The sequence below is a fragment of the Nestor notabilis genome, unplaced genomic scaffold (assembly GCF_000696875.1).
Source record: "Nestor notabilis isolate BGI_N333 unplaced genomic scaffold, ASM69687v1 scaffold10425, whole genome shotgun sequence".
In the NCBI taxonomy this organism is placed as follows: Eukaryota; Metazoa; Chordata; class Aves; order Psittaciformes; family Psittacidae; genus Nestor; species Nestor notabilis.
Genome location: NW_009928844.1, coordinates 42,890 through 54,310, shown reverse-complemented (window position 1 = coordinate 54,310; position 11,421 = coordinate 42,890).

Genomic DNA, 11,421 nt, shown 5'->3' with positions numbered 1-11,421 from the left:
TGTCATTTGTGGGATCATGTTTCTCCTTGGAAGATTAGTGAATTTCACACTGGTGTGGTCCCCTGTTTGGTCAGTACAAGGTGGGAAAGCAAAAGCTTCCCCCCAGATTTCTACCCAGACACAGTTCAGCAGAGTCATGTTATCCCATCAGTCAATCAAGACAGATACTTGAATGCATCTTTTAAGCCACAAAAAGCATAAACGTGACTACTGCCTTTAACATAATTTATCAAGTACTGTCAGGATAATTTCTGTCCCCGTTGTTTTTTGTGTGTTTAATATTTTGTGATGTGGCCTCTTAAGAAAGAGGAATGGAGGAGAGACAGGACTTGGGATTTCCATGTTCCACCCCTGAATGTGAAGTTGGATTTCCCATTGTAAAATGAAGATAGTACTTGTGCATTTTTGCAGCTGAAGGGAGGAGGGATTATAGGCAAAGGAAAAGGAAACAGAGTTTGACACTGTGAGGTGCTTTTAGCTCATTAGCTGGCAGGTATAAAGCCATGCTAAATAACATCTCAATAAATAAGTTCTGGTTAATAGTACTGAATAGCAGTTTTAATGTGACTTGTACAATCAAATCACAGGCTGTGCCTTTTTTTCTTTTTTTCTTTTCCTTTTTTTTTTCCCCCAATAATGTGCTGTATTTGGGAAACTCTCTCCTACCTGCTCCTCATGAATAGGATTATTGAAGATGGATAGCAGTAGGTTTGCCTGTTGCCTCTTTAGGAAATCTTTTAAACCAAGATTGGCAGCAGAATATTTTACAGCCTATGGAAAAAACATCTGAAGGCTGCCATTGTGTTGTTCATGCAAGAACAACTGAAAGCCCTAATGCATTTTATCTGCTGTTCTGTTCCTCAACACTATAAATAATTCAGATCTGTTGGCTTAACTACTACTGGCAACTGTTATTTATTAAGAATGACTGAAATAACTATGTGGCTCAGTAGAACAGAATGCATTAGGGACTTTAATGTGAAACAGAATAGCTAAAACATTTTGATTATCCTTTAAAGAAAAACCAAAAACCCTAAGCCCGCCAATATTCTTTGCAGTTCTGTAAAGGGCAAATGACAGTGGGAGTTAGGTTGGGAACTTTCTGGAGTAAGTAAAGGTTTATTTCTTTAAAAGAGCATACACCCTGATCCTAAAGCCCCATTTATGCCTCTGGTATCTTGTTCTGTGTGCATTAATGTTGAAATTGAGGTTTAATAAAATCTTTAGTTTTCCCCACTGTATGGTGTTTGAATATACTTGTCCTTATATCCTTATGTTTAAAAGTACTGTATAGTCTTTTAATGTTTGCTTTTAATTTGATTTCTCAAATTAAATTTGATTTCTCAAATCAAATTTGATATCTCAAATTAAGTGATTGAACATGTCATGCTCAAGAGAAAGTAGACAGAAGAGCAGCAGTGTTTTCTGGTGATGAATGCAAGTAAATTGCTCTTCTCTTGTTCCATTCCTGGTATAGGGTTGGTTAATAATATCTGGGCCTTCTTGGTGCTGTTCATCCTTAGAGTTGAAATTGCTTTTCAGAGGTCAGTATCATTATCCCTATTTTGCAGACAAAAAATTAAGTCACTGGAAGGGCTAAGATCAGGCAGGATACTGCTGCAGCAGAAGCAGAATATGTTACTACGGAGTGGCAGATATTTGGCTATACACCATAAGATGTATTGCTGTGTAACACCAGAATGCTTTTGCAAGTCAACTGATCATAAATGGTGCATTTGGAATAAATTTTTTAGCACAAAAAAGTTGACATCCAGGACTTGGATGACTAATTATCTAATCTTACATCTGGCATAAACACCTAAACCATTTGTATGATGAACTGCATTTCACCAGGGTGAGAAGGGAGGGAGAGAACATTCTCTGCTGACTCAGTGGTCATAAATCTTCTGGGGTGTGTTTTGCCTTATATTTGATATTTGTTCAATGGCTTGAAAGAAGTTAAGTGATCAAATGTCATTTGAAAATCCTGGCCTGCAGCTTTTATTTTTCCTCATTTACAAGAAGACAAATAATATAATGCAAGCACAATTATTTGGGGACCAGTTCTGTGTGGTGGTACTGAAAGCCGTTCATTTGAATGGGCACTGTAGATTCATTGTCTTCAGCTTTTTTTAAAGAAGTCATTTTGCATTTTTTTTGCCTTGATGATCTGCAGTGGAGATGAATATAAATGAAGAGAACGGTGTGCACTGCTGTGCAGCATTTGGTGTCATTTGTTTGAAATTAAGTCATTAACTATAACCGCACATACCATTTTTCTTTTTGACTAGTAATCAGAGGACTTTGGCATGTTAGTCTGATCTGAAATAAAATACATGCTCTGCATTGGGTGTTTCTTATTTTTTTCTGGACACATTGGATTTGTATGGTTTTATCTCTTCAGGTTGAGGGAAGTAGCAATGGAAGTTTATTTTTAACAGAGATAAAAGATAGGAGATGAATCAATAGTAAGTAAATTATATGCCTGCACTTTTGGGGGCAAAGTATGCCTGCTTTAACAAAGTTTTCTGCAACATAAACTTTTCTAGATGGTGTGTCATTAGTATTTTGTAGTAAAGAGAGAAATCATCAACAACTCCAACTAGAACATAAAATACCTGAAATAAAAAGAATGTGAGTTAAGTATCTTCAGTGCAAATTTGAACACGCTTACTGATATCAGCCAGCATCTCATTCTGGCTTGACAATATACAGAATTTATAAATCAAATCTTAGGTATACTGTGTACGCTTTTATGCTGATGTTGGCACAATTTCAGGTGTAAAATTAAATTACCTTTTCCAATAAGGCAGCATAGATTGAAGCATGGATGCCTTTCTTTGCTAATGGAACTAGTAGAAAGATATTGAATTATGCTGACTTTCAAATTGACTGAGAGCCAACAAGAGAAAAATCAATGACATTTTTTATGTCCTGTAGAGCTTTTAAACAGGCCTCAGTTTAGCAGAGAAACTCACTGTGAGATAACTCTTGTTGCCATAGGTTTTCCAGTTAAGAAATGTGCTTCTTTAGGTAAGGGTGCATCTTTCCGTACTGTTCTGCATTTGGAGATGCTAAGTAGGCAGTGACTGATTTTTGGAATGGCAGTTAAAGACTCTGGTTACAAGGTATGTGTGTCACTCAAATGCTAAGCATTTCTGTTGGAACGGAGAATGCACTGTGTAAATGTGCAAGCTAATCCATAACAAACAACAAATCCCAGAAGGATCTTTTATCTCAGTATAAATTCCTGAAAGTCACATGTATTCCAATATATTATCTTTATTTTTATTAATTAATGATAGAGTAAATACAGATGATTTTTTAAACTGTTTTTGCATTTACATAGCTGAATCCTAAAGATCTAAGCTTTATGATAGATGCCCATCAAGTGGCCTGCTGGTATTTTTAAAAAATTTTAATATTTTTATGCTTTTGTAAAATGCATTTTATAGCAGTAAATAAAATGGTATAAAAAAGGCTATCCAATCCCTCAGAATCATGTTGCTCAGAAAAGGTTCTGATTTAGATAGGGGGAGACTGCTGTATGAATACATCCTTGACATCTCAGTATTGTAACTGAGGTTCATGGATTCAGGTCCCTTCCTGTAATAAAATTATTTCTCTTTTCATTCTTTCAAAGTCTAGGTTTACCTTTCTTTTAATAACAGATGGATATGATATGGCTGTGAGGACTCTAGTCCTGGAATATGATTTTCAATAGCAAACTTTTATCTTCAGTTCTTTGATGTAATGAAGAAAACTATCAAACAGTCACTTCTGGGAATTCAGTTGGAATTCTTGCAGTAAGTTGGCTTTCAGCTCCTGGAAGATTCATCTTGGGGTTTTAAGGATTGCTAGTGTTTTAGTAGATGACTTCTGTCATTCTAAAAGCAGCCTTTAATGCAGGTAACATCAGCTCGACAGATACTCAAATATAAGTAACCTCAGAATTGCCATATTGTGACAATGAGTTAGAGAAATCGTAGAATTAGGTTTCAAAGGTAATACATATTTGGGAGAAGAGACTGACCCCCACCTCACTCCATCCTCCTGGCAGGTAGTTGTAGAGAGCAATAAGGTCCCCCCTGAGCCTTCTCTTCTCCAAACTAAACCCCCCGCTCAGGTCCCTCAGCCGTTCCTCATCACACTTGTGCTCCAGGCCCTTCACCAGCTTTGTTGACCTTCTCTGGACCCGCTGCAGCAGCATGTTTAGCTCTGTCAGTCAGCACCCCCCAGGACCTTTTCTGCCAAGCAGCTTTCTAGCCACTCTTCCCCAAGCCCATAGCGTTGCATGGGGTTGTTGTGGCCCAGATGCAGTACCCAGCACTTTGCCTTGTTGAACCTCATCCCATACCACTGCGTGAGCAGTTTGTCCTGTAAAACAGATAGTGACGTGGTGGACTCCAGGCAAAACTGGCCTTGCTGGAGAAGGGAGTTGAGGGACAGAGTGTGCACATCTGCAGGGGGCCTGGGCGTGCTGTTCCTGCTGCTCGTGGTGTGGTGTCTCTTACTTGGCCTTTATTTAGCTTCTAGCAAGAAAGATGCTTGCAGTAGTGTGCTAGAAAGTCTGTGTTAGACATGTTCTGAAACACATGGGTGAGAGAGAGATTGAGTGTGTGTGTGAACATAGCTGGAAGGGCGCCTGGTGTTAGGTTTGGCACCCACTGCCAAATCCAGTGCCAGCTGCCTCTGGACCTCACAGGCTGGGAATCTGAGCTGCACTCGCCTGTGGTGCTGACTGGAGAAACGAGGTAGGATATCCCTTTGCAGCCAGGTCTCCCAGGTAGTCAGAGAATATATGAACCACGCTCTTGCAATCACGCTTCTGCATGAGCAATTTTTTTGTCTTTATGTTTTTCAGCATTGTGCCAGTATTTTAATTTTGCTCTCTGCCCTGTTTTTTTTTAGCTAGTTTGATATGCCAGGCAGCGCAGCACTTCCTTTATTTTCTTGTGTATAATATCCTTTCAAAAACCCCTGACAGATGAGTGCAGCACCCAAGCGCTTGTATGGGATCAGTGCCAACACACTCCTAATTGAGTTCTGTGGTTTTGCAAATGTTTCCCATTTCATCACCAAACGTGATTTCCTAGAGGTTTCCATTCATACCTATTTCACGTATCTTTTGCTGAAGAGAGCATTTTGTTGACTCTGTGTCATTAAAAAATGAGGAAAGAATTTGAATATTTTTTTAATCTCAGGTTAAATCTTAATTTGTGAACAAAGACCCAATGTCTTTGACTTGCAGCGGTTTACAGTTAATAGTTAACAGGTTATTTCTAAGGGCATTTTTAAATTGTAGTTCTTTTTGTGTGTTGGGGTTTTTTTAAGGTGGTTAATTTAAAATTGAGACTATAAAGTATTTTATGTTAGTCATAGATGTCAAGTATGAGCTTCATATAAGGTTTTATTCTATTTTATGACATAGACTTTCAATGATTGCAGCTAAGTTGAGAACTTGTATTATTCACCATCAGCAAAAATTTCAGGCCTAATAAGAATTTGCAAAGGGGAATTATTGTTTCTACCAAAGTTGTTTTATTCTCATTCACTACATTTATCTGTGGAGTCGTTAGCACATCTCTGAGACTTCAGCCACTGTAAATGCTTTGAGAAATAAGATACAGTTATTACACAATAAACACAGGGATAAATACTGAAAGATTGGTATGTTGAAACACCTGAATCCAGCTGTTCAGGATGTTGTCTGATGAGCAGTGCACCTCTGTATTTATTTATTTTTTTTAATGTCTAGTTAAGATGGACTTAGCTGCAGCAAAATACCTGTATAAACTTGATCATACTCTCTAGAATATGGCAGTGGGCACAATGCAAAAGTTAAATATTTGGTAAAAAACAGGTACCACTGCAGTGTCTGTATAGAATAAGGGCATGTTAAACACTTAAGAGTGTATTTTTGTGATGGTTGTGTATTGTATTTCTGTTGCTTACAACTGTCACCTCAAGGACAGAATAATTTTGAATGTGACCAGGCAGCTGTCTCTGTGAAGCCTATAGATAGCAGCTTCCTTGTGTAGCACATTTTCAGCTCCTTCAAACAGATTTATCAAGCATCTTTTCTGTCTCAACACTGCCAGCTCAAATGACTTCTCAAGGAGCTTTGGTTATGCAATCTTCTATAAGGTGCATTGTTTTTATTCTGTTTGTTTCTTTTTTGTGTGTGTGCGCACTGGGGCTTTTTTTAGTAACTCACTGCAGCAGCTAAAATCTAGTGCAGGGTTTCACCATGTGTTAGGAAAAATCCCCATACTCCGTTTGTCCGCCGTGACCAGACTTTAAATAAGCATCAAAACTTTCACCAGCTGTGCAGAGCTGCAGATCAGCTCAGGTCAGACAGAGCGGTGAGCTCGCAGGGGAAGCAGTGCTTTCTGAGTGAGCAGAGGAGAACCTGCAGAGACAGGAGCTGGAAATAGCATTCACTTGGCATAACTAGAAGATTCATCCATAATCATTTTGGGGTTTAAAGACTGCTTAACAGAATATTCCTCTCTGGGTCCTGTCTGGCTTACAGAATGAGGAGACAAGCGGAAGCGCCTCAGCTGGTGCCCTGGCTTTCTGGATGGCCACTGAAACAGGAGGTGGCTGAAGGGAGGGCTGGAGAAACAGCCAAAGGATCTTCCCAAAGAATTTCTCTGATCATTACTGCTGCAGTTCACAGCATGAGAACTTTCAATAATAAAGTCTTAAAAGGCTTCTTCAAAGAGCTTCCAGGCTGCATCAGAAGCTCCATCTGGAAGAATTCTCATGAGACTTTAGGGTGTTTTGTAAATACAGGCTGGGGACAAATGAGTTTTTTCTTAAATTGAATCTTGCAAAACTTGCTTTCTAACAAGAACTTGCAACAGGCCACATTAAAACAGGAGCATTTACTGCATCCCAAGTGTAATGTCTTTTGGAAAGGGTGCAGTTAGCTTGTCATCCCTACAAAGTCTTTCATTAACACAGTGAATTATAGGCCTTAAGGGAATGTGCTGTAATTGGTTCTTTTCAGGTTGTGTTCTTGGTCTTCGAATCTTGGATTGGTGTGTGAAACCATATATGATGCTTTGTACTGTTTGCCTGTGGATTTGTTTTGTGTTTCAGCAGATTGAATAGCATTTCTATTTAAATCATGTTTCATTCTAACCAAAACAGTTGCTGTTCTGTAGTGTCAGGGGATTCCTGAGGTAATAGGAACACTGTGGGTTTTGTGATTTACTGACCTCTTTGTCCTTTGAAAGGCACCAATATGTTTTGGTCCATTTTCCCTGCTTTGTTTGTGTTAGTGAAGCCTTACCAGTTACATCAGACCAGTAATGTTCTGATATCGGCAGTGTTAAGTATTTTCAGCAGTGGTGGCACTTGATTGCATATCTTGGTCAGGGCAGCAATGTGCCTGTAGCATCATTTTCCCATCAATAGTGCTAGTGCGCCAGGAACACCAGTATTACTGAGTTTTAAGAACTTGATGTTTGTCTTTCATGGTTTCATGGTTTTCTTTTTTTGAGATGCATCAACTTTTCTAAAAATGTGTTTATGATGTCATGCAGTTGTTTATGACCATTGAGTCCACTGCCTGCATCAGACTATACGTGCCTGTCTACAGTTGTTGTTTGCCTGGGTATTCCACTTAGCACTTCTGCCAGTGTATGAGAACAGAGAATACAAATCAAGAGAGAAGTGTGAAAGCTCCATAAATCTTGTATAGATTGAAAATATCTTCCACTATCATCTTGATATTTTTCCCTTCAGTTGTGCTCTCATCTAGAAATCTTAAGACTTTTTTTACAAACATTGAATTAAGCCTTCTATGGCCTTCCTCCTTCTCCTCTCACTGCTGAAGTGATATTATCATCCCTTGTTTGTAGATGAGGAATTGATGGTCTGAGTGATGAAGTGACTCGTCCAAAGTTGACTGCTGAATTAGTGGCATGGCTATGAATAGATGAAGGCATTCTAGCTCTCCGCTCTGTGCTTAACAAGATCGTGCTCTCCCAGTTTCAATTTGTCATAACTTAATGACTAATAAATTTTGAGCATCTAGAATGCAGCAGCAGAATTTATTTTCAGCCAGCAGGTTATCCTTAGTTATTCCAGCAGTGGGATGCAATGCACCTCCAATGTCCCTATGAATCCTGTCTGCTGCTACTTGCTTTGTGTAAAAGACGTGAGGACTACAAGAATGGCAAAGTCTGATCATTCAAGTGTGGGTCCTTGCTGGTTTGCGGGATGCTGTAGGTGCTCACCTGAATGTTCACTTTTGTGATAAGAACAAAGATCCTAGACTTGATTCTTCATTTGTCTTGGTGTAACAGTAATGAAGTGTCCGGGTAATGGTTTGACTTCAACATCTAATCTATTTTGAAAGAAGTTAAAACCTCCAGTGCAGTCTGCTGTTCCTTGAAGGGGAGAAGTAATTCAACTACAGTCCTCTCAGGATCCAAGAGAAGTAAATTTTGAGTTGTGCTAATCAGGAAGAGGAAGTCATCTATCTGCATCTGGTCACTTCCCTGCTTACATGGCAAAGTCCTGTAACAGCTACCTAAGAAGCTTTGTGATGAACAAATGTCAAGGGCAATTAATTCTTTGGCAGGCAGCTGTTATTATTAGGACAAAGAGTGGCCAGACAAAGAAGGAAAGCCTTCAGCTGATTTATTTTTCTCTACATTTTCTATCAAAACCGATGTCACTCAAACCCCAGTGGTGAATTTTCATGCAATAAGAATTGTAAACTTGCCATCTCTTTTTTTAGTAGAAGACCTGGTATTAGATTTAGAGCACAGAGGAATAGCTCAGAGAAAGTGTTTGGAAAGTCTTCACTTTAATGCTCTCAGGAAGGAGCAGAGTTGTGTGTTAAGCTGGTAACATAATAATATGTGGGCTGAGTTAAGCCCACTTCAGACTGGTTTTCCGCAAACTTAATTGATGGAAACGTTCCCACTTTTGGGCTTGATTTATTACCTTAGTAGAGTTATTCCAGGATTGCTGCAATGCAACTGTGGGTGTTCTAAACACACGCACGCTGCCAGAGACTCAGGAAGGATGTACTTAAAATCCTTTAATTTATCTAGTAACATCTTTAGCAGCTTTTTGTGTAGGTTTAGTATTGTAATGGAAATGTACTCTTTGGCTAGCTAAAGAGCTCCTGTGCTAAACTGCTACTATTGGCTGTAGGGACATGTAAATAGCATTTGGAGCTGATTGGGGCAATACTCTGACGAGCTACATAGGCTGTAAATGCACCTTTCAATTTTGTAATCTGTCACTATGGTTGAAATAGTACCTAAAATTCCAGATATTAATTTGCATTACTCTGCGACACCATAGTTGTGGCATTCCCATCTTCCAACCCCAGGCAGAGCAGAGGTTCCTTATGTCAGGAGGTGTTTTTTTAGGTCCTGAGTCTCTATTTTAGCCATGGTTGTTGCCTCATCTATTAACCAGGTTCCCTCTTTGCCCATCACTAGATGTTCCTGAGGGGTTGTTTAAAAGTGACACAAAACAAGTTAGGTTTTCCTAAAAATTTTCGGCACTGAGCTGGTGAGGGCAAGCCTTGGAGTGGGGAATGAGCTCGGATTCCTGCAGGTGCTAGGATAGCCTGCTGCCTTGGCACCCGAAGCAAGCTCTTGCTTATGCTTGTAAATGCTCTCAGTCTGGGTTCCTCTGTGCATTATTGAGGCTGAATCGTCATCTTTCTCTGTGGTTTTTTCAGAGCCTTGTCCTCCCAGTGTTGATAACTGCTGATAGAATAATTCTGTCCCAGGCATCGCAATCTCTGGCTTTTTTGGTAACATGGAATTGCACATAACATGAGCAGTAACCAGGATCACTGCTCTGGAGTATTGGAGCTAATAATAGAAAGGAAAAATCTGCTCTTTGTGAGCTAAATAAAGGCAGACAAGACAAGATAGAAAAACAGCTTCTACACACACTAGAAGTAAAGGAGGTCCCGGTGTGTTTTCCTCTTGCCGATTACTCTTACCACCAGGCATTGCTGTATGTAAATAGGATCAGAGTTCCTGTGTTGTGCTGGGAAGAGCCAGTCCTAAGACAGCTGATTTCCTCCAGCAGTCGTGCTTCATTAGCGCACACGTTGCTGAGGCTTGGAGGTGCTGCGTGAGCAGAATACTCGCCTGCTAATTCTAGGAAATACTCTTACTGATGGTGCAGGATTGTGGTACGAGTGGCTTTCTGCGTAACTTCAAGGGTCAGAGCTTCTCTCATGGCAATGTATCACTTGGGCAAAGCTATTTATTGCTAATCTTATATTTAAATGATTAATAGATATGTTGAATAGTAAATAATGAGGGTTGGAGGGCTTATTTTGTGTGCATTTTCTAAATCTGTTACATAATGTTACCGATTGTAGCAGCATTTGGTATCAAGAATCTAGAAAACTTTACAGTTAAATAGCTTTTCAAAAACGCAAGTCTGGTGAATCTGACTTTTTTCCTGAAACTCGGATCTCCCTGCTGAAGCTATGGTATGTGGGCCAGTTTAGGATGGCAGTTGGCTTTCCTGGGCAGTGAACCAAATGTGAATGCAAGTGACGGTCGCCATGTGCTTCTCAGCCTTCAGCATGAAGGCTGATGGGTTCGGTTATGTGTGTAGAAGTTTTTCTGCTCTGGATCTGGTTGGGCTGATGCTTCTATGCTAACACTCCCTCTCCAACCGTGCTAAAAGGATGTGAATGGACTTACTGGGCATAAGCAGAAGAAATAGGTTAAGGAAGTATATGTGCTTATTGCATATTCCCTAAACTAGCTGATGCAGAATTCTGTTGATGATGGATGGTTTCTGATGTGGTCCTGCAATGGTAGACATATCTTATGGAGGGCATTTTTAACCCTGATGACAATGATAGAAACTGGAATTTTCAGGCTGTGTCAGAAAGAAACACCTAGAGAAGTTAAGGCAGACCAATGGGAAGTACAAAGTTATACATAAATTAAGAGATATTAAACACATCTTGACTGAGAGAATGTACATTAAAGTGGCTTTGGTTTGCTATAGCTTAATTAACCTTGGGACATACCAGGCTTAATTAAGCTACAGTGAGTTAAAGCCATTTTACTGTTGATACAGATCATTCATGAGGAAACTTTTTAACCTTATGCACATCAACTTCCAGCCTTCTATGGATTTGCCTTAACTTTCGGTGTCCCTTGGTGAGGTTTTGGACACTTTATCTGAAGGGGGCCTACAAGGATGCAGGAGAGGGACTTTTCATCAGGGACCGTAGCGATAGGACAAAGGGGAATGGGTTTAAACTGAAACAGGGGAAGTTCAGGTTAGATATAAGGAAGTTCTTTACTGTGAGGGTGCTGAGGCACTGGAACAGGTTGCCCAAAGAAGTGGTAAATGCTCCATGCTTGGCAGTGTTCAAGGCCAAGTTGGACAGAGCCTTGGGCAACACAG